This window comes from Columba livia, chromosome 3 (genome assembly GCF_036013475.1).
Source record: "Columba livia isolate bColLiv1 breed racing homer chromosome 3, bColLiv1.pat.W.v2, whole genome shotgun sequence".
Lineage (NCBI taxonomy): Eukaryota > Metazoa > Chordata > Aves > Columbiformes > Columbidae > Columba > Columba livia.
Genome location: NC_088604.1, coordinates 63,798,318 through 63,821,041, shown reverse-complemented (window position 1 = coordinate 63,821,041; position 22,724 = coordinate 63,798,318). Strand labels below are relative to the sequence as shown.

At 42.7% G+C, this 22,724-nt stretch overlaps 2 long non-coding RNA genes across 2 annotated transcripts; both read right to left on the bottom strand.

Annotated features, from left to right (window-relative positions):
• Positions 1–1,582: 1,582 nt before the first annotated feature.
• LOC135579067 (uncharacterized) lies at positions 1,583–12,364 on the bottom strand. Its single transcript, XR_010471413.1, has 3 exons — positions 12,241–12,364; positions 9,390–9,463; positions 1,583–1,705 (listed from the first exon to the last, which is right to left on the bottom strand). It is a non-coding gene; the product is annotated as an uncharacterized LOC135579067 (long non-coding RNA).
• Positions 12,365–18,722: 6,358 nt separating this feature from the next.
• LOC135579236 (uncharacterized) lies at positions 18,723–22,363 on the bottom strand. Its single transcript, XR_010471952.1, has 3 exons — positions 22,194–22,363; positions 20,970–21,089; positions 18,723–19,342 (listed from the first exon to the last, which is right to left on the bottom strand). It is a non-coding gene; the product is annotated as an uncharacterized LOC135579236 (long non-coding RNA).
• Between the last annotated feature and the right edge of the window lie 361 nt (positions 22,364–22,724).

The window sequence follows — 22,724 nt, the reverse complement described above, 5'->3', positions numbered from 1 at the left end:
ATTGCTCAGCAGGTCAGTAGCAGAACCCAGTTTCTGTTTTCTTCTCTGTAACAGTTCCCAGACCTCAGTGACCCCTAACTACACTGTGTTAAGTCATCCTCATCAAGCCTGCCTTCCCTGTTTTAAAGAGAAGACTCATTTAATTTTCCTGTTCTACTTTAATTGGTAATAACATTCCAACTTTATGTAAAACATTTATGAATTCCAAGTATGTGCCACCATTTGCTCAAGCAACTCTTATAGCTATAAAGTGGCTTTTGCTTAACAGCCTTGATGCCAGCCAATTTTTCACCAGCAAAATACTTCCTGAGCTGGATCATCCTGGAACTGGGAAACATTGAATCTTGTGCCCTAAAAACACCACTCTTGTCACTCACAGAAAAACAATAGTCTTAACGAGAGGCAGATCTGAACTCCCTGTTTCTCCATAAAGCTCCATCCAGGTTTAGGATTTTTTTGGCAAGGTACAGCTGGAAGAGTTTTGCAGAATTTCAGATAATTTTTTTCTGCAGTTTTGCTCCAGGGCTTTTTTACTAATTGGAAATATATAGTAGCTAACTCTGTCTTCTCGACAACTCACAGACCGTGCATTTAGTGGAGCAGTTAAAAGAAAGAACATTCAGTATAGTAGTTAAAGGAAAGGATGTCACGTTCTGAGCTGTGTTGTATAGATTTAATTAGATTTGCTCTCATCTAGGACAGTCAAGAGGGTGATTTTCTTTGTAAATTGGAAGAGCTGCAGGAGGAAAAAGAACCATACAGTAGTATTGACAGTAGCTTTTTTTCGTTGTCCATGACTGAATAGGCAGCTTATTCCCCATTGCAGTTTCTGAAATTCTGGCATTATAATTCCTGAAATGTCAGACGTTAGGAAGAGTGGCCAAGGACCTGCAGAGTTCTAGTTCTGTCTGCACTGACAGCTCTTTCCCCACTACCCACACTGAGCTTATTGAAGAGCCGACAAATTCAGGTCACAGTGGACCAGCATTTCCCAACAAAGCACTGTTCACATTCTCTGGGTTTCTCTTGAAGGGGATATATGAGGTAAAAGAGCACAAAGCTTGTGCCTCATTTTCAGTTGTTCCTAAATGAGAAGCTGCTGCCAAGTTAAGTTAGTTAGTTTGTTTATTTATTTATTTATTTATTTGTCCAATAAGCATGGGTTCCCACAAGTTCATTTTATTCTAACAAATGGTTAGGTGAGTTCATGCCTGGAAATAAACCTCATTAAATGATCCAATGGTTACATGCTGGAAGACGTTTATCTTTGCATTTATTTTATTTTCCAGCTGCACCCTGAAGCATTCCTTGGGATTACCTGACCTGATTGATCATTATGGAGCCCTATGGGGACATGCTATGTTATGGAGAAATGTATGCATAATGAAGTTTATGAAGGATTATTTTTAAATGTTATTAAAATGAAGGATTGTTTAAAAATGTGATTAAGAAGAAAACAGAAGCAGACAAGACTTCAGGCTTTTATCTGGTTTGTTCTTACCCGTCATATAAAGAGACAAAAACTTAAAGGAAGATTGTGAATGTGTTTTTGCTCCTCAGCAAAAATTCCGAAAAGTCCCAAGGCCAGTTTGCTTTCACTTCCTGTGAGAGTTGTTTCAACAACTCTAGTAACACATTCTTCATTCTTCCACAAGAAATTTTCACAAGGAGTGATGCAAAGTGTGCAATAAAATCTTCTTTTGGACTGAAACAAAACATAATTTGGTATTTACATTTTGAGTATGCTGAGACTGAGAAATTATTTACAATGGATGTGGAAGGCAAGACATAGTGATAGGTAAAATATAGATAAAATATTAGTCAAAGTAAAGGCAGGTTTAAACATACATGTCATCAGGGAAGGAAAATCTATGGTAATAATCTCTGTAACTGAAATCCACAATGAATTATTGATCTTACCAACAAAGATAAAAATAGAAAAAAGCACTGAGAGTTTTCTGAATCTATTGCAAAAGAACAATCATGTCACAAAGCATTGTTTAAAAATGTGTAAAATGACAAATGAAGTTCAAGACATACTGAATTTGTGGAGATTATACCACGCGTGTAAATCCAGACCTGTTTGTCCAAGACTCAAAGCAAATGGAAACCAGGGGCAACACAGCTTTTACGTCTCAAAATGGAATAATGATCTTAATGTGTATGATAAGAAAGGAAAAAGGAAGGGAGTTCCCCTGGTTAAGCAATCTCTATTCCACCTTGATATCTTCCTTTGTGCTTTTTTATTTGGAGACTGATTAAAAGCAGAGCTGAGTGCCATATACTGTAAATACCCTCTGCAAATCTGAACTCTTTCTATGAGGACCAACTCTCTTAGTTTTTGGTGGGGTTTTTTATTTGTTTGTTTGTTTTTAGTCTAACTAGAGATGTATAAAGACAGTGTTGACAAAAACAGCAGGTCAAATAATGTTAACTAACTTAGTTCATGTGGTTCACAAATGGAGCACAGATGTGCAGTCAGAGCAGGTGTGAAGAGTAAGGAAGGTGGAAGCAAAATAAATGCCCACTGGTTAATGGAGGGAAAAATAATTCATCAGTCTGTGTACAGGAGATTTTTTACTCCAAGTTGTTTTATGTTTATACATACTGTTGACATGTGTATCACTTTCACGGTGGGAATGAGGCCGTAAGAATTCAAAAATACAAATAATAAGCTATTTCAACTTAAAAAAGAGTGCCAAAATTCAGAATTTCAGGGCTAAAATAAGAGTGCAGAGTTCAATGTACAATTAAGGGACATAGAGTACATTTTATTTTCCTGTGATACGATGCTGACTCACACCTTTTGAGATCAGCAGGACCACATTGTTTGACTTTCAGCATAAACTAAGCAGTTGAGTTTCGCCTGCTGATTCTCAAATCATGTCTGTAACATTAGAAAGCCCTTAAATCCCAGTCCCAAGACTGAAGGGTAGTGATTCTACTTCCTGTTTCTCTTCATGGCAGGAGCTCTTTCAGTGTCAGTTGTGAAAACTGTTTGCATTGACTGATACCTGTATTTCTCATTCAATTTCAGAAGATGCACTATCTATAATGCAATTTGCAGTTAAATACTGAGACAGGATAAAACATCCAGTATGGCTCTTGCCTCTGCTAAGTCAGCAATATAAACTGCATTACTGTGCAGTTTGGTGCCAGCTATCAAAATAGAAGACCATTCTCTCTTATTTACCCCTAATTGAAAAAGAAAGGATTGCCAGATGCAGAGGGTGACTAGGTAAAGTTTGGAAAGTCCCAAGTATCACTCTACCCTGTTTTTCCACTCAGGACTGTCTCTTTCAGATTATCTTCCCATATTTTGCCTAGCTTTATGTAAGTATTCTATGCAACAAGGGCTCTCCCCCTTTGAACACTAGAGATCAGGTTTATTTCGTAGCATGAGGCTGGTTAGCCTTAACAGCTGCATCCAATAGCAAGAAAAACAGAAAATACGTAATACTGGCACTGCTGTTTATTACTGGTCATACATGAGCCCTCCTACTCTGCAACACTTGCTTCTGCTGTAGACAAGAACATTTCCAAGCACCATTAGGAGCAAAAAGTATGTCTGTTCCATTCAAGTTGCAACTGTCCAGTGGCAGAGCAGGCTGCAGAGAGAACTCCAATATGCTGAATATGGAGAGAATATACAGTGGAGACTTCTCTTGCAGATAAAGGAGGGTAATTTTGACCTTAGAATATAATGAGTAAGATACTAAGCTAGAGTCTGAAGTGCAAGAATCCACCTATCTCTTGGGAAATCCTCTGTTTGCTCTGTGATAACACAATAATGCTGGAAACAGGCAGGCACTGATAAAGATGCAGTACCACATACAAGGCAGGTATAAGCAGGGTGACATTGCTAAACAAAGCAGAACACTGCCTACTTTCACCAGACTTTAATTTTAACTCTAATATTTTGCAAGGGTTTACCTGGAACTGTACCTCCATTAAATATTCATTCATGAGAAAAAGCTATTTGTGTTTCATAGCAAACAGCTCATACACAATTTACAAATGCCTACATATATCCTTAATTAGTTTTCAACAACCCTGCTGAACACTGAGGGCAAGCTAAATCCATTTTATGTCAAGGCTGCAGATACACAGTCATCTTATCTAATCAGCCCCAGCTGCCTTAAAGCCAGTAACTCAGAAACAAAGAGGCTACCAAACCAAATAACTTCTGTGAGGCCTTGCTGGAAGAGAAGGGGATTGGGTTGATTACTGCTCACCTGCCACACTGAGGCATGCAGGCAACCCGAAACAAAGGGAGTTTTCAGTGCTTCCCAATGACACACCTAGTTTGTGAAGTAATTGCCTCTGACGCATGACACTAAAGATAAACAGCAAGTCTTGTAGCATGTTGGCTAGCAACTCCTCAAAACACTTGGGAAAATAATATCATCGTGCTACCTTTAAAATAGCAGGTGAATTTCACCTGTTTGCAGCAGGTAGCTCAGGACCTAGGTACTAAATCGGTACCATTTGAGCCTTCAATACAGAGCTGAAGTACTGCCTCAGAGGTAACCAGGACTTCACACAGCCTTATTTGCTTCTAGGCAGAACATGGCTCAGCTTGGTGTTACACTTACTTAGTAAGCTTATTATGATTTAAAGGTGGCATGATGAATTATTTGCTCTCTTTTAATATAAGACAAATAAAAGATGAGGGGGAGAAATCAATAACATGTAACCGTATGATCTCCTTCTGTGCTATGGTTTCATCTGCATGACCTCTCTCCAACTGCAAGCAACGCCTATATAGCCACATCTGTTGGTCCACTGTTTTGACATTCAAGTGCTTACAGTGTGGGAGGAGAAGGGTGAGGTGCTGTTGGACTCCAGAAGTGGGGTGCTGTGTCCCTTCACCTGGTATCAGTTGAAGGTGAGGATCTGGTGACACTGGAGCCAGTGGTTCATGAGCTAATTGTTTAGCTCAATTGTTTAGCTCAGTAGGTTTAATTGTCTTGAAGCAGTAATACCATTGTTCTTGCAGCAATCAGACATGAAGTAGAGTTTCTGTATCAAATAAGTTTGTCTTGTTTTTCCCAACTATGTCATTTGGCCTTATGGACTTTGCTTTGGGTGGTTTAGTGCAAACACATGTCCATCAGAGACTTTCATATACTTGGCTTGGATTATCTCCAAAGCCAGCCCCAGCTTCAGCCTGGATCTGAGAGAGACCATGTCACAATTTAAGGCAAGGTGGCAATAACAGACCAGGAGCACAAGAGCTGGAGACACCTTGTAGATGGGTTGAACCACATTGTCCCTAAGACCTGCTATGCTGTTAAGAGTAGCATTTTCCTATAAGAAAGTGGGTTGCACTGCTTTGTTCTCCCTGACTGTGATCTGCTTGCTCGGGCAGATGGAGAGTGAGGTGAAAGTCCAACGTCAGCTACGTCCTTCTTTCGTAGAGCTCAGTTTTAAGGCCAAATGCTGTGAACACTTGGGATGCTTTTACAATAAGGGCTTCACATAGGCCATACCAGGCAACATGGCCTGTTTTTGACACAGTGTGTCAAAAACCCAGTTGACCCAGTCATGGCCTCAGTTAAGCGTGTCTGAGTGCTTAGGGCCAAGAGCCACGAGTGGCTTCTCGCCCACTGTCTGTGGAGAAGCTGCTCATTGAGGCCTGTTTGTGAAAGCCCGCGAGAAGGGCTCAGCAGTGACAGCCATGACAGGCCAGGCTTGCGGGGCTGTGTCCCTGCCCAGCCCCCATGGCTGCTTTGCCAGGCAGGACAGCAGCACAGAGTGGGAAAACAGGGAGTCCTGGCCGCTGGCCCAGCTTCCCTTCACCCGCCGGGCACTGTGTGGCAGAAAAATGCCAAAAGGGCCTTAGAGACACCAACAAAACAGGGTGTGCGTCTGCAGCTGATTGGCAGGGTGGGGTAACAGCCCAACACTTGCACAGAAAGGCAGCAGCTCACAGGTGGGGACCCTCTGTGGAGGAGATGTGCCTGGGGGGCTCAGGGGCATCGCGGAGTGCTGCCCCTGAGGTGCTCCCAGAAAGCAACATGGACAAGCCTCACGAGTGCTTCACCCATGCTATTTCTGTCTGGGCGCAACCATCTCTAGCAACGCAGCATTTTTTCCAGTTGCGTTCTAATTGATTGCAACTCTCCTGATCCATGTAGGAGGGTGTTCCATAAGCAATGCCACAGCATGGAATGATTTTATACAGTGTTATCTTCCATGTATCTAAACATGCTCATTGCCTGCATTGCTCTCTATACCCTCCACCCTGTCACCTGAAATAACTGCTCACTCATCACTGTAGTGTGTTTAGCTGTGCTGTACAAATCCAGAGAGATAAGGAACTATATTCCTTAGATAGCAGCACACACTCTGGCACAAAGTTCTTTCTTGTCTCAGAGTTCAGTCTGTACCCTTATTTTAAAAAAATGAATGTAACAAAAAACCCCTCTTCACAGGAATTACCCTAAAACGCAGCATGCAATTCATTAGTGCAGGACTTCTGAAAAAGTGGTGTTGTTTCAAGTAAGATTATGGCCACCATTTTCCCCATGGTTGCCAATGTGCAGTATTTGAAACCATCTCTTTTTTCTGTGTTTCAAGCAGCAATTAAGTATTGTGTTTCAAATGCCACCACACAGCAAAGGTGAGTAAATAATGGCTTAAATAAGAAGTAAGTTTTGTTTGCTTTTGAAGGTGTTAAATTTCAGCAGGACAATCTAACTCAAACAAAGCCCTAAACAAAAGTTACTGGAATTCGTGACTGACAACCCGAGTTTCATGTTAGACAAGGCAGATAATGAAAATTATCTCTCCTGGCTCAAAAATGTCTAACCACTGATTTTTACCATGGCTGTAAAATTCTGAGAGTGAGTTTTTTAATTTAGGGTGTAACATTTTTGTTTAAAGTTTTAATGCATGGGAAAAACAACTGCAGCAACTCCATGTAGTTAAACTATTTCTGTAATGAGTATCCTTAAACAAAAAAAAAGAACAACCTTCCCTTGAGAAGAAATTCAATGCTACATATATAGTATCCAGATGGATTCAAACTCACATCCCGTAAGCAGTCTCAGAACTTTAGGAAAAAGGTAACACAAAGGTAACTGAGTCATTTTTAGACCCAATAATTAATTTTGTGGAACGCACTCACAGGAAACTCAGCTGCAGTAAACCCTGCTTGCAGAGAAGAGAATGAAAGCAGCAAGTTGTTTCAATGCAAACTACTGATGCTTGTAAGTGAGCCCCTTCCCCCAGGACTCAAGCTTGCAATCCTGCCCCAATATCAAAGCCCTTCAGGGTCAAGACAGTGGGACCAGGCCTGTAGTTGAGAGGTTTAGTGAAGAAAATTCCATGACTTCACTATGACAGGCTCCCATTGTAATTCTTAATTGGTTACTTTAGATTACTCTCTAAACCAGCCCTTGTTAATGTGAAATGATAACCTTGAACTGTGTTTATGGTTTAAGTATTATCCAAAGACCTGCACGCAGCATACAGGGACAAAGTCAGAAACTATTTTGCACTTGTATGAGGTCAGAATCAGGGTGATTCTGTCAGCCTGATCAGAGGATCGCAGTAATTCAGTTGTTTATGGGCCTTATAAAACATAAGATTTTGTGTGTGCCAGTTTAGAAATAGAGCTTACTGGCCCGATTCTTCTACTTTTAGCCACAGTGCTATTACCTGATTTCTTGTGCAGTCTTACTTAAACACAAGTAGAGGTGGAAGAGGTGAGTTCTATGTTCTTTAGAAAATTTGAGATTACATAAATGGAACACATTAGTGGTTCTGCAATTATAAAAATCTGAGTAATTAGGGGAAAGTTGAAGCAGTCCTGGTCAGAACAGCTGCCCTGTTAGTTTTCAACTGAAGCTAAAAGTCTACGTGTGTTGTTTGTCCTGGATACAGAGGAGAAATCCTTCAAAATAGCAGATTCCATCTAGTCTGATCTTTAACATAATGATTCTCAGGTTTCTGTTGTATTTTTTTGCAATGTATTCTGTAACATTATACACATTCTATATATATGTGTTCTATATATCACAGTATGTTTGTTGTTTGGGATTGGAAGGGACCTCAGAAGATCATCAAGTCCAATCCCCCATTAATTATATCTGGCTTTGACATGCACAGATTCCTCTTGCTCCTTTAGGAAGACTAGGGAGATGGCATTTGGTGGCACTGCTCAAGTGATCGAGGTCAGCCAGATTTGGCTCATATCACACAAGCAGAGAGAGGGTAAATAGGAATCTACTCTTTGAACTATTGAAGTATCTTCTTTACTCCTCCTTCTAGGATTATTATTTACACAAGATTTCCAGCTTGGACCTATGGTCCTCAGCACCCATGTGCCGTTTCCTAGAGCCCTCAAAGCCTGTCTGTTCTGCTCTGCTCAGCAATTCCTTTTGCATCCTCCAACCTAAAGCTGCTTTTCCAATACTTGTTTACCCAGTGCCTGCTGTTTCCTTTCACAGCCTGTCAATAGTGCCCCTTCAAGCCACACCATTGTTCAGCTCCTCTTGAGTCTCCTCGCTCCTCTTTGAGCTCTCACGCCTCACCCCAGCTGGGATCTGAGGAGGTGGCTGCACCAAGGGCCCTGGGTCTCCCCCGAGGTGAGGAGGGAGAGGAGAGCACGATGGGGTGAGGAGTGGGGTGATCCCTGTTGTTCGCAGTAAGGAAGTAAGGTGTGGCGCATCTTGAATTTGCCTGAAACACTCTTATCAAAGGACAGCTGGCAACGAGGAAGAAGGTTTATCAGGTGACGGTTCCTTGGAATTGCCCATCCAGGCCCTACAACAAAGGCTGGGCCTTATAGGATTGAAAGTTTTGTTCTGTGTAATGTGGTTGATAAAAAAAACTGCCTATAAACAAGGTGAGCTGGTTCCAAGTGTTCTGGGCTGAGAACAGACTCCTGTGGGAAATACAAGGACCTTCAGTGGAGCATGTGTATGGGGCAGTGCACACGGGATGGAAAGGGCCTGCTACCGCAGCCAGTAAGCATTATATTATCCTAATAGCAAAACAAGTTGGTTTTACTATCTTCATGTCTTATTTTTCATTAATTATTAATAATCAGTTAATACAGCAGTGAGCAGAATGTACCCCAGGTCTATCCATAAAGGAAGTAATTTACTGCCTGCTTTACAATAGTGCTATGTAAACACTTGAGTTGCATTAAGTACTGCATTTCTATGGGAGTAGTGGCACATTTGGGTGAGCAAACACAACCCTTCAGAGAAAACTAAGCACTTGTGGTCCAGCCCCAGCCTGCACTGCTACCAGCCCGTGACAGTGGGAAAATAAATCAATGTTGCTAATGAAAAATCGAGGAACCAAAAATGATCCCAACATGCTCTTTAAAACTTAGTGTTTCTATTATTTCCACAGGACTTCTGCTTCATACTTACGCTAGAGAGGCCCCAGCCTTACTCCAAAAGTCTCATGGATTTCAGTCAGCCAGGAGCAGGCCTAGGATGGGCACCTGAAACCAAAAGGGACCATGATTACTTCCCAGCATCTGAGTGATTTCTTATAAGCACCTTAAAATACTCTCCAAATATTAGAATTCTTTATAAATATATAATTGTACAACCCCTGTATTGTCCTATCTGCCTGTGTTTGAGAGGCAGATTTTCCCGTGTTCTTGTTCCCTAAATCACAGACCAGGATTCAAGCGACATTATTCAATAGTTTTTTTTCTCCATGGATGTAACACGGTTTCTCGCAGTGCAGTTTCACTGCTGAACAGAAAACAGAACTCACCCAGACAGAGACTCAGATCTGCAAGACCCTCAGATTTGCAGTTTTTTCTTTGCCTTAAAGCACGTACGTGAACTGTTTGTGTCTCATTGTGAGGCTACTGACTGCAGCTCATCCTTGAAAACAGCATCCTCCAGAATTCAGCAAACTTACAATTCCTGTTTAAGCCTGTATAGATACTTAGGAGTCTGACTGAACTGGAGCCTGAAAGAAGCACAGGTCCAGCAGGCATTCCTGTAGCTGCTCAGGGATAATAGCTGACTAATCTGCACAGGGAGAGCTGATGGACAACTTCTAGTGGCTTCTTCATCCTTAACATTTTTAGAATAATTTCAATAGGTGTCTGTACATCGTAAGTCACTGTGGCATACATACTGCCCTGTTTCCTTGCAGGCATAGGAGCTTTGAATTTTTACTCTCCACCCTCCCACATTCCGGTGCAATTCCTTTCCTTAATGAGCACACACACCAAATGACCTCTGTGTTCCCTTCTGCAAAATTGTGCACTGTTTCCCTGAACTCTGGAGCTCACATTTTCATGATGCAATTATTTTCCTGTGCAGCAACAGTTACAACAACATTGGTTTTGCAAACAGATTTTAAGCCTCTCATTAAGTTGATGAGAATTTGGTCAGCCTGGTAAGAAATCTTTTGCATGTGGAAAATTGATTTTATTTAAGCACCCCTTTACCGTAGTCTTTTAAAAGAGCCTTCTGAATGCAAAGGCAGACACTACTGCTCAGTCTACACTTCCCTGTGCTTTACTAAATGTTTACTAATGAGGCAGGTATAATCTGATTTTACGCAATTGATCATGAAAATGTGTTAACAACTGTAACCTAAAATGAACATCTTGCATGACCATAACATCATTCCCATACTTTTCTTGATTACAAGCTGTTCCTTAACAATTACAGTTCATTCTTTGTCATTCTGGAATCTCAGTAAACTCTGAGCAGTGTACTGCCCTGGTGACCAAGGCACTGGCAAGGCAGAAACTGGATCTATGTAATTCTTAAACACTACTCATGGATCCTTCTTCCCCCACAGCAGATGAGATTCAGTGAGTGCAAAACTTCACTGACATTTTTGATGATGCCTTTCATTTGCGGTGGTGGCAAAACTGCTCATCTCAATAACTTACAATTATGACATTTAAGCGATAAAACCCACATGAATCCACACCTCTACTAACAATGCAGATTCACTCTTCTAATGCTGGGGAAATACTTGCATTTTACTTTTGGCACAGATTCTGATTTAATTCCCAGTTAAGTCAATGGCAGCCTGGAGAATCAGTTTGCTTCAGGGACAGGGCATAAACCCAGCAGTCAAGGTTTAATCTCCAAATATTAGCAGAAGTGCTCTGCTTATCAGGTAGTTGATATTGTTAGCTTGAAGGCAATAAAATCTTTGCATCCAAATAGAAGCTTTCGAGAGATCCTAGTTGACAGATTTATAAATTGATAATACAATCTTGAATTTCTTCTTAAACTTTGGTTAATTAAAACATTTGAGAAGTGTGGATCTTTCCAAAACTACTTATTGAGGAATAATACTGAAATGATGTTGCCTACTCAGGAGCCTCACTGTCAATGAACTTTGACTTTTCAATCATTGTAAACTGTCTGTAAATTAAGATGATTATAAAAACAGAATATAGTTTTATTTTTGTTTGGATAAAGCAAAGCAAGACACATGACATGGACTAAGCTAACCAGACATGAGGCAGATCTATACTAAAACTGCAAACTTTACTTTCTGCTCCCTCCTAAACTTTTTCCCCAGTAACCACAATTTCGCAGTGGGCTTTATAAAAAATTCCATGAATCTTCATGCACCGAGGGCACATTCTTGAGTATACTGAAATTCTTAGAAGACTCTCATAGGCTTCGATGGACTTGTAATCAAGCTCTGAATGTGTGAGGCAAGAGACTAACAAAATTTCATTTTCTAGATATGATCAACAGCGATGGAAGCACCCAGCTCTATGAAATGCTGTGTAAAACTTTATAGTACACTGCTGTATACAGCTTGACAGTGGTACAGATGTGACAGCCTGGGAACTGCTATAGTACAGAACAGGGCAATTCCTGAGTTAACTGCCTTCTGGAAGAGGAAGACTTTCTTTTAATGAATTAGCAGGCAGCATATGCTGGGAGGAATGCATTTCTCTGCTTTTCTTTCAACAGTGCTTCATATGTAAATACACATAAACCATGATACACCTCTAAATATATGTATCAAAGATGTATGACCAGGATTGCTCTTGAGAAACTACAAAGCATTATCAGGCAACTAGTAGCATAATCTTCAAACAGTTCAATACTTCTGAGAATAATTTTTAAGCCATAAGTTCTGAAATCCTTCAACAGAGTTGGACAAACAGAAACAGCTTCTGCAAAGTTTATATATTGCACTCCACTTGCCAAAAATGTGGTCCAAATCAGGAAACAGTGTGAACTAAACCAGTCAAAGTCCAACTAATTAATATTTTACCATAGCTGTCAGCAGACAAAACTGTAAAAAGTCTTTCTTTCTTGTCTGTGTGCTTAGCATGTGGTAGGCCAACCACCTGGCAGGAGCTATCCACGAGTGTCTTGGCTCAGGCTCCAGATTAACACAGATCTTGCCTGCACAGACAAATTCCTGTGGGAGACGAAGGGTTTACGCAAATGAGTATTTCAGGGACACACCAATATGTTGTTGCATTTCCAACCTGCCTGGCTGCCTGAAGATGCACTGGCTGTAGAAAACTGGAGATTTCCCACAACATCCACCTCCACATGGCTTGACTTCTGCATCATCCTCGTGAGAGCTACATGCAAGAACTCCAAGGATGCTACGCTTAAAGGAGGCAATTAGCACTGTGTGTTCAGTCTCATGCTACATTTGCTAAGCTAATACTTGCAATTGCAACTTTCTCAAAGTGCTGTTTTAGTTGAATACAGTTTGGTGAACCGGAGAAACATCCACACCCACGTAAGAACACCAAGCAACTGGACCTTGACACCACTGTTGAGCTCTTTAACCACATGAAATGGCAATCTGGTCTTCCATCTTTTCCAACAGAGTTTTCCAACTTTAATCTCAGGTGCATGCTGGTGTACCAGCAGGCCTACTGGAGACATGAGGGCTGCAGCATACATCCCAACCATAATCACAAACTGTTTCTATAAACAGAGCATGACTGTTTTTATGGGCCAGGTGTTCTGAAGGCTATTTGTGAGTGGCACCAAGTCCTGGATACATATTTAACCCATTCATAAAATGTTCACAAAGCCCTTGTGCTATATGCCAAAAAAAAAAATTAACAAATCCACAGGGACCTGATCCATTGGACTCTGGGTCATTCTGTCACGGAGGGGTGGGGATGTGAGGATGCTCTTATCTAGAGACCAAAATAAGTAAAGTCAAAATAAGGTTCCACATCTCGAGATGGACACAACCAGGCCACTTCCTGCAGGTTCATTTCACTGGCGTCAGGGGTATGTGGAGGTATGACTGCATACTTTCAGACCTCAACCAACACCTAAGCCACCTGTGACCGCTGCAGATGGTGCCTCCCACCCCACCTCTCCTGAGGTTCATGCCTAAGCCCAGCTGCTCTTGAAAACCTTTCATCCCCTTTGCTGCTGCAAGGACATGGACAGACAAGCCACAGTAGCATCACGGGGTGTTCTCCCCTTCTGCATTGAAGGCTAAGGACACAACCCCTGAAACAGGTCGCTGACCAACCTGCCCACAGACACTTGGCAATTCCACCCTCAGGCGCTGCCTCCCCTCAGCCCCGCCGCCATTTTGAGCTGGGAGCCGAACGGCCCACAGGTGGCAGAGAGCCTCGGGGCAGGGACAACCCGTGTCTCCCACATCTCCAGTTGGGAAGGAAACCGCAGCCTCTCTCCCCAGCACGCTGAGGGAACGGCCTCCACTGCGGAGAGCGCCTCCAGAGGCTGCCCGCCGGCGCGCCGGCGCACCCCCGCCCCACGCCTTGGCCCAAGTGCCCTGCGCATGCGCGCAGCCGCCAGTGGCGCCGCACCCCGGCCGCCCCCCGTGTCACCCAGGGGAAGGCGGGGAGCGCTGGGACTTCGCCCTGGGAGAGCCGGCGTCGTCACAGGGGCGGCGGCCATTGAGCGGGCGCGATTAAAATAGCGCACTATAAATAGCAGCTCGCGGGCAGCCGTTGGTGCAGGTGTGGGGGTGGTGTGGTCGTTACTCCAACCGCTGTGCTCCTCGCTCCCTCCTTCCGTGCTCCCCGTCATGGCTACCGGCCTATGTCCCGGGGAGCTGGCTGGCCGGCCGGCCGGCCGGCCGGGCGGCGCCGGAGAGGGGCGCGTCCCACGCCCTCGGGAGTGGCCCTGGGACAGAGCGTTGACACCCTCGGGGCCTTAGCGCCTGCACTTGTCCCTTCGTCTCCCTTCAAGGACTCGGTGATTCTTCCTGCTGTTTTTAGTTGCTTTCTTCCTTTAAAGTGTGTGCTCCTTCTCTCTCTGAAGTAACTGAGGGTGGCCCGTGTCATGCCCCTGTGAAAAAGCACTGTTCCTGGCAGTCATGGCTTGTGCCTGCTCTTAAAATGACATCTGTTTAAGATTGGAGACTGGCTGCTAGCAGCAGAGGAAGTGGAGTGATAAACCTTATCGTGTTGGCCTATATTCTTCCATCTCTCCTCCATTAGTCTGAACCAGGCTGCAACAGAAAATGCTTTCAGGGGTATTAAAGGGCCTGGCACTTTCTGTGTGAGATACTGCTGGAAAGATGCAGGCCTGTCCCGCTTGGGGTTTATTGTTCAGGCGTCCCAATCCTATTCAGGCATGCAGAATGAATGCATAAACCCATACCCAACAGTGGAGAAACGTAAGGTGAGGTTTTCTTTTTATCCCTTTTCCCTTTGGGAAAGATGGGGATGCATCATATGAAGGTGAGTAGAGGAGAACTGTATTAAAACATGACTGATAATGAAAGCAAATGGTCTGCCATTTGAAGATTTTTGCTTTATCTTTAATATATGATCAAGAAAACATTAATATGCCGAGTTCCTGGCTGTGCTCAATACTACAAGTACTGGAATTGCAGTGGATCACTTAGATGTGTTCCTGCTTGCTCAAACTGTACTGGTTTTGTGGAAATACATGCCAGTTTTTGGTCTGCGCTGTGTAGTTGTGTCACACATGTTCTCAGCATACTAATCACATATACTGCATATATTAGATAAGGTATCTGCCGTAGGATCATCAGGGTGGTTTTATTTATTTATTTATTTATTTATTTATTTATTTATTTATTTATTTATTTATTTATTGTGAGAACTTGGTAACATAATAAAGAGCATGCAGTTGCTGTTTGGGAGGATACCATGCAGTATATTTTATATAATTATGTATACAGATACTTTCACACAGCTGATGAATTATCTGAAGTTTATTCTCTGTTTTTTACAAAGTTGCCCCTGTATTCAAGGAAAAGTATTTACTGAAATGCTTAACATAGCAGCTGGAGGGGAAGAAGAATCATCAAATGGAATTACGAGGTGGCAGGTTCAGAAGGCGGCACCTCTTCACACAAAACCCAGTTAAATCTTGGAACTCATTGCAACAGGATGTTGGGAATGTCAGAAATTCAAAAAGCAATTAGGCACGGTCATGGAAGAAAAATCTGTGCAGGGACATTCAACACAAACATCTCTGATTCAGGAACTCTGAGGTGCAAATCCGCATCCTGTGGATGTGTTTTGGGGAGCAGCCTCCCCTGTCTTCCTTCTATCATTAAGTGCTTCCTGTTGGCAGCTCTAGGTGACAGAGTCCAGGACTGGACTAGAATTGCTGCTGTTCTGACCCAGCACAGTCATCTCTATGTTTAACTGTCTTTTCATGCAATGTGCTGTGGGTTTTTTTTGTTTGTTTGTTTTATTTTTGTTCTTTTTCCCACAGTCTTTAATCAGCCATCAAAACCAACAATTCTTGCAATAAACATTTGTGATACCTAAGTGTTTCCTTATGCTCTGAACATCTCTGTTCTTTCTTGCCTGTAGCTTTGACTGGGGCCTGGATGATTATTTTGCTGTGTGTTTGCCTAAAGCTGAGCACTGGTCTGTGCCTGTATTTCCTATACAATTATTTGATATAAATATTAATAATTTGTATGTCTGAAGAGAGCCACATGCCAGAAAGTTTGCTGCTCATATAAACATCCCAAGTAGGAGACAATGGAGCTCTCTCTGGTCCTCATTTGCTGACAGAATTAGCCAGATGTGCTACTTGTGAAATACCAGCAATACCTGCCTGCAGAGTTAAAAATTCCATGATCTGCATCTGCAATGCTCGTCTTTATTACCTAAGAGCATGGGACTTGACCTTGCAAACCCGCTGATGCTGAAGGCTGACATGAAGAGTGAGATGTCAGCATAGCAGAACAGGCATGGGGGGCTGCTTGGTGACAGCCAGAGGTGTTCCCCAGCTATACACCCGTGTATGGTGGTGCCTTCAGCAGAGAGGATGTGGTATCTCCAAGCGGGGTTGAAGGGGTTGAGAACCATGGGTTTACAGCAGGCTCTGAAACTGGAAATGAAGTCAGCTGGGCTCAGTCCTCAGCTTTTTCCTTGTTAGCAGAGAGATACAGTTGCCTTGTGTGGCACTGATAGCTCCCTGTTCCCACCTTGCTGCCAGAGGGAGATGGGCTGATGTACACATTTCCCATTGAAGAGGCAGTTGTCCATATTCATGTTTTCTTTCCATAGACAAGCTTAATTTTAGTGGTCAGGAATGGAAGTGCCCAGAGATCACATGGGGAGTGGGAGTATGATCATCCCATTGTATAAGATGGGGACAGACTTTTTAGCAAGGCCTGTTACAACAGAACAAGTGGTAATGGTTTTAAACTAGAATAGGGTAGGTTAAAGCTAGACATGAGGAAGAAATTTTTTACAATGAAGGTGGTGAAACACTGGCACAGGTTGCCCAGAGAGGTGGTAGATGCCCCATCCCTGGAAACACTCAAGGCCAGGCTGGACAGGGCTCTGAGCAACCTGATCTGGTTGAAGATGTCCCTGCTTATTGCAGGGGGTTGCACTAGATGACCTTTGAAGGTCCCTTCCAACCCAAACTATTCAATATTGAACAATATTTGGCACAGATCTTCTGAAAAAGCCCCGATTCCTCTCTTGCCACTGTAGTTTGTCATACTTATTTTAAACACAATGGAAATCCAGTGTGTCAGACCTAGGGCAGGATGGATGACCCAGGGAGAAGACCCTTCCCCTAAGGAGCTGTGAAGAGAGGAAGGGTATGTGATTCTTCTGAGGACTATCCTTGCCCGTACCTGTTTGATGAACGCTTCAGTGCAAATGGAAGGAAATGCAGCAGAACATGCCCAACCGCTGATCACTCTACTAGCAAGATGCACTCTCTGGGTCAGTGCATGGCAATTTTTGTAGGCATGGGAGCAAGACAGGCTTCTCTGTAAATTCTGATGCTATCGCTGTCTTTAAGTTATGGTGAACTTAAATAATTCCCACTCAGCCAGAGGACCATGACTGCCTGGCTGACTATAGAGCACAGTCATGTCCTTCCACCAGCAGAGAGTCACTTGCAAAAGGTGCCTCAGGGATGGCCGCTGTAATATTTTTCTTTTAAACTTGAGTACACCTTATCCATGTGAAGAAATACTTTTCATCAAATAAGCATTCCTGGTGCTCACACTACTGTTATCATTAAACAAATATTGTATTTAGGGAGTATGGAAACAGGTTCATGAGGTTTTTTTTACCAAACACAGCCATTAGCTGTTGACAAAAGAGCACAGATTGCACCATACTTTAGGGCTAAATAATTGGTTCCCCTATTCCAATATATTCTGCAAATTTATTGTGAGATAATTTTTACAGTGTAGTATTATCTTCATTGCACATTTGTTTTCTTAAATGCAGACTGTAAAGTGTAGATGTGATTTACAGGTTTGGATTTTATTTGCAAAGTCTAATGAAGTAAATATCTAAATGTAACTTCTGAAGTAACTTTCCAGAAGTTAGTTACTTATACCAGCTGGAGGGTGAAATCCCAAGCAGCATACACTAAAACACCTTAGGCTGACCTTACAGTCTCTTGACAATTCTATACCATAAACAAACAAAGAAACAAATTCTTTGCATTCTGCTTTTTAAAAAATGTTGTTATGAAATCAGGAGCATGTCTTTCTAGATATGACTAGACCCGATTTCTTTTCTATAGTTGTGTACTGTTTACATCACTTCAAGTAAGCAAGGACACAGACTTCCTGAACAGCACTTTTTATGTTATGTGAAAATGAAATATGATATATTAGCTTTGAAATTTCTCTTAAACATGTTTTTGGTCCCTCATAAGCCAATATTCCTGAATTATTGCAATGGATACAATTAATTAATTTTTCTTGTAGCAATTTAAGAATAAAAATAAAGTCACTGCCAATTTAAATACATCAATCCATCACTCTCCAACTAAATTTTCCAGCTAATAAAGCACAAAGCAGAAGTGGCAGAAATGGATATCTTCCAGTGGACCACTTCCCTCTTGGGCAATTTCCAAAACAAATATTTAAATCAGCATTTGGATGCTTGAATCTTTTCACAAATATCTACAGCAATCCTCTTAGTGGTGCTAAATCTCTAGTAAAGATATGACAAGACATCTAGTAATGAGTAATCCCTAAACCTGACATATAACATTCCAGTAAAGAATCTAAAACATTTACGATTCTCACAACCCACATCCTAATGTCCTTTTTTATTTCTTTTAATCCAGATAAAGTTAGACATAATGAGACTGATTATACGAAGTCATGACAGGAATCTCCATCCTTGTGGAAATAAAACCAGTGTGAAATCTTGGTCCCATTGACTTCAATACCTAAACCAAATTTTCACTGCCAACTTTTGACTTCTGTCTTGTGTGTCATCAAAAGAAACTGAGCAATTGTTCTCAAATACTAACAGGCAGGTATGGTGAGCATGAATAACTTTTATTTCAGCTAACATGTATTTGGATACTTTTAGGAATTAATGATAAATGAAAAATATAGCACGGTATGTTGAATTATTGTGACTTAGAAAACAGAGGAGTTTACAGAGGAATATTCCAGCTTTAGAAAGTGTCTGTGGTCTGCTAGCCTAATTTTAACTTCAAACCATCCAACTGCAGACAGTTTAACAAATTCAAATCTACTGTCCTCAGACCACTGAATGGATTTGTTGGTGGTTACATCTCATTACTTCTTGTTTTCAACCACTTACAGAGAGATGTAAATACCTGACACTTTCCAAGGGAGATTTTCTATGTAAGCAATAGCTGCCCTGATTGTCACTAGATGTCCTAGCCCAGGATGGAGGGAATGCAGGGTCTGCCTGGGAACCGACATCTACAGGTGGTTCGGTGAAAAGTCTGGAGGTCCCTTTGGAGGGTATGAGATGTGGAGCAGGTTCTTGTCTCTTCAGGTGTCATTCCCGACATCCCAGTCTCAGACTGGGATCTGGCCTGCTGGGTTAGCACACGTGGCAGGTAACTCTCCAAACCTGAAGAGCCTCAGGAACAGCAGCCATTGCTTCGTTGTTTGCTGAGATGCCCACGAGAGGCTGTCAGGACAGAAGAGGCAAAAGTGATGATAGCTTTCCTGTCAGGCATTTCCTGGCACCCTGCTGGGCCCCCAGCCCAGCCTGGCCAGGTCTGTCCCTTCTGCCTACCCTGGGCAAGGGGGTGAGGGCAGCTGCTGGCATCCCCTCTGTATCAGCCACATCAAGCCTCATGATGGTCTTTTTAGGATGAGCCTAATCTTCTGTGTCCTGCTACAACCATTTTGGTACAAGTCTGAAAGTAGAACTTTATTACCATTTCAGGTTTTTGGTTTTGACCTGGTGCTATGGAAAGCATGTTTTTTGGTACCTCACCAGGTTGCATCAGTAAGCCTGCCACTGGTCTCCTGGTGGCTCCCACAACTATATGTTTAGGGAAGCCTATCTACCCAACCCTAAGCCTATCTCCATCCAACCGATGGAGATTCCGGCAAAAATATTACACAACCCGAAATGCATGATAAGCATGAACAATGCTAGGAAGGGCTTTACACTGAATAAGCTCCACATGACAAATACAAAATTGATGTCTGCAGTGTCAACCACCCGTGGCCATGGTGCAAACAGTGGACAATAGGTGGGTGTGCAAGCCTGCCTTTGAAGGAAGACTTTAATCACAGGCAAATGCACTTTAGTGTTATCAGTGACATCTAGTGGTAATAGACAGTAAACTCAGTTTAAATCTTGAAGGCTATGTATGAGTTTAAATGTCTAATCCCAATGGAAGTATTTAACGAAGTTATATTTCCCAAAGTGTATTTCTTTCTGACATAGCCATATAATGACCATGCTCCATGCATGGAGCAAGGACTAACCAGGAACCTGCCTGTACACAGCATGGTGTTTTTTGATGGTGGGAAACACTGGAACGAAGGAAGCCACCAAAGTATTTGGTGTGTCTGAAAAGCAGAACACCTGTTCTTTATTTTATTACTGTCAGCTACAGATAGCCTTTGTAAATATTCCAGACCCTACAGCCCTTCCAAATCAATGAACATGGCAACAATTAAATTCCCAATTTGAAATACATAACTTGAATAATGTGACAAATTAAAAAGACCAGTGAAGGCGGAGGGGCTTAACACAAAGTCGGACAGAACAGTGGTGCTGCAAAAAGCTATATTATTAATTGAGGGGTTATTTTTTTTTTCACAAAAAGAAGGATTTGTCATCAATGGGAGGGAGTTCAGTGCCAGGCTACCAAAATGGTTGGGGCTGGAGCACTTGTTCTGTGCTGGGAGGCTGAGGGACCAGGGCCTGTTCAGCTGGGGCAGAGAAGGCTGCAGTGGAACCTGACAGCAGCTCCCCAGCGCCTCTGAGGGGGTCAGGACAATAACAGAGCCAAGGTCTTCCCAGCAGTGCATGGCAAGAGGATGAGAGACAATGGTCACGAGTTGAAACAAGAGAGGTTCAGTTTGGGTTGAGGAATCCCTTTCTCACCTTGCGGTCAGTCAGGTGGTGCATCAGGTCACTCAAAGCAGCTGTGCAGTGCCTGTCCTTGGAGGTTTTCAAGACCCGGTTGGATAAAGCCCTGAGCTAAGTGATGTGTGGGCTGAAGTGAGACACCACACACCCTAACACAGCCACTGTTTTGACGGTGCTTGAGGACCTACGCCTCTCCTTTTTGTACCTGCATGGCCACATGTCCTCCTCTCTCTTCTTGGGTGAAGAACAGAGAAGATTTTCTGTCCGGAAAAGAATCTTCGTGACATCTATGTACACTTCTCCTGCTGCTCTTCTGAATGTAGCTCTACAAAGCAAAAGATGCAGGACTTTGTTGTGATTTTTAAACCTGGCAATTCAGTAAGGCAAACAATAAACAAGAAATGAACAGTAAAATGACTACTGTGAAGCCAAAACCAAAGCTCAATGCTCAAAACATACACCAGGCATCTGTGCATGCTCTGATGCCATGTTCTCTGTAAAGTCTGCTGCTCTTCTTGAATATGGCTCCTAAAAGGACGTTTCACTCTACAGACTTCTGAAGCCAGTGTCTAGAGCTTTAAGTTTCAGCTCACCTTGGAGAATAAACAGCTCACGGAGGAGTTAACTTTGATAAGACAAGTGCAAAAAGGACACAGATAGCATATCAGCTATGCTGAAAATCTGTCTTTCTTTTCATAGCCTGTTCATCCTAAGAAGCAGTGCAAAACCAGAGACCTCTGGATCTGTTAGTTTGAAGAATCGTGCTCTGTTTTGAGCCCTGCCAGAAAGATCCTTGAGGCATCAGCACATCTGTAGCAGAATGTGCTTGAGGCAGATGTTTAACATTGGGATTTAATTTTGTCTTTTGAGTATTGTCAGTTTGAACTTCTGGGAAGTATTCCTGTAGAAAAACAGTACAATAACATATTGAATCGTCTGCAACTCTCTTTATTTCCACAGATGTATTCCCATAATAAATTTAAGAATTTGGCCCAGCAGCCCCAGTCTATGAAATTCCCCCCAGTTGATTCTCATACCTGTGGATCTGTTTATGTGCTCTGGTGACTGCTCAGCCGAGGCAAAGACAGACAAGGTAGTGTCCTCCCCAAATATTTTTGAGCAGTTATGAGAAACTTCACTGATGCTGTCACCTGCACACAGATGCTGCAAACTAATTATCTGCCTCAGTACAAACGAGACACCATCAGCCACAGCTTTGGCCTTGCTGTCCAGAGCACCCATGGGTGGCAATGCTCACCGGGTGCCTCTTGCTCTCTGTTGCAAAGTATTCAAGAGCTGTGATACAACTGAGGGACAACCCTGATGTCCAGCGATGCTGTTTTGTTCAGCTTTTGCCATGGCAGTGGGATTCCTGTGGATGGCTTTGACCTGCCCCGAAGGGGGTGGCTGCTTGGTGAATTCTACAAACCTTGTCATTCATCTCCTTCTGCACTTCCAGTGGGAGCGTATTGTCCACCTCTGGGCTCAGCATATTTGGTCCATCGCAGATGGCCAGATTGCTGGAGTCCATCCTATTGGTCTTGGCATTTTGGCTGATGTGGTGGAGCAGAGACAGCAAGTGCTTGAGCAACACAAGGTTTGGTCTCAGCAGTTTGTCAGCCACCCTGCGTGAACACAAAGAAATGTGACATTAATTCCACTTCTTTATTTGATCAAGTGTCAATGAAACCCAGACAGATGATGCTTCCTCCAGAAAGTGGCGTGTGTGTGCTTTATTCATTGCTTAGCAGAAGTATCATTCAGAAATCCCCAACAGCAGCTGTGTGGTTAATTATAAGATCTTGAATTACAAAGTCTTGACTGAAAGGCAAGCATTACAGCAGTCAATGTCCTTGAGTAGATGAGATGACATCAGGAGATGTCACTGGAGGCTTCCCGAAGCACGTGAAAGCCTGTGGTTGCGCTGTGCAGCGCTGAGCACTCCAGTCAGCATCCACAT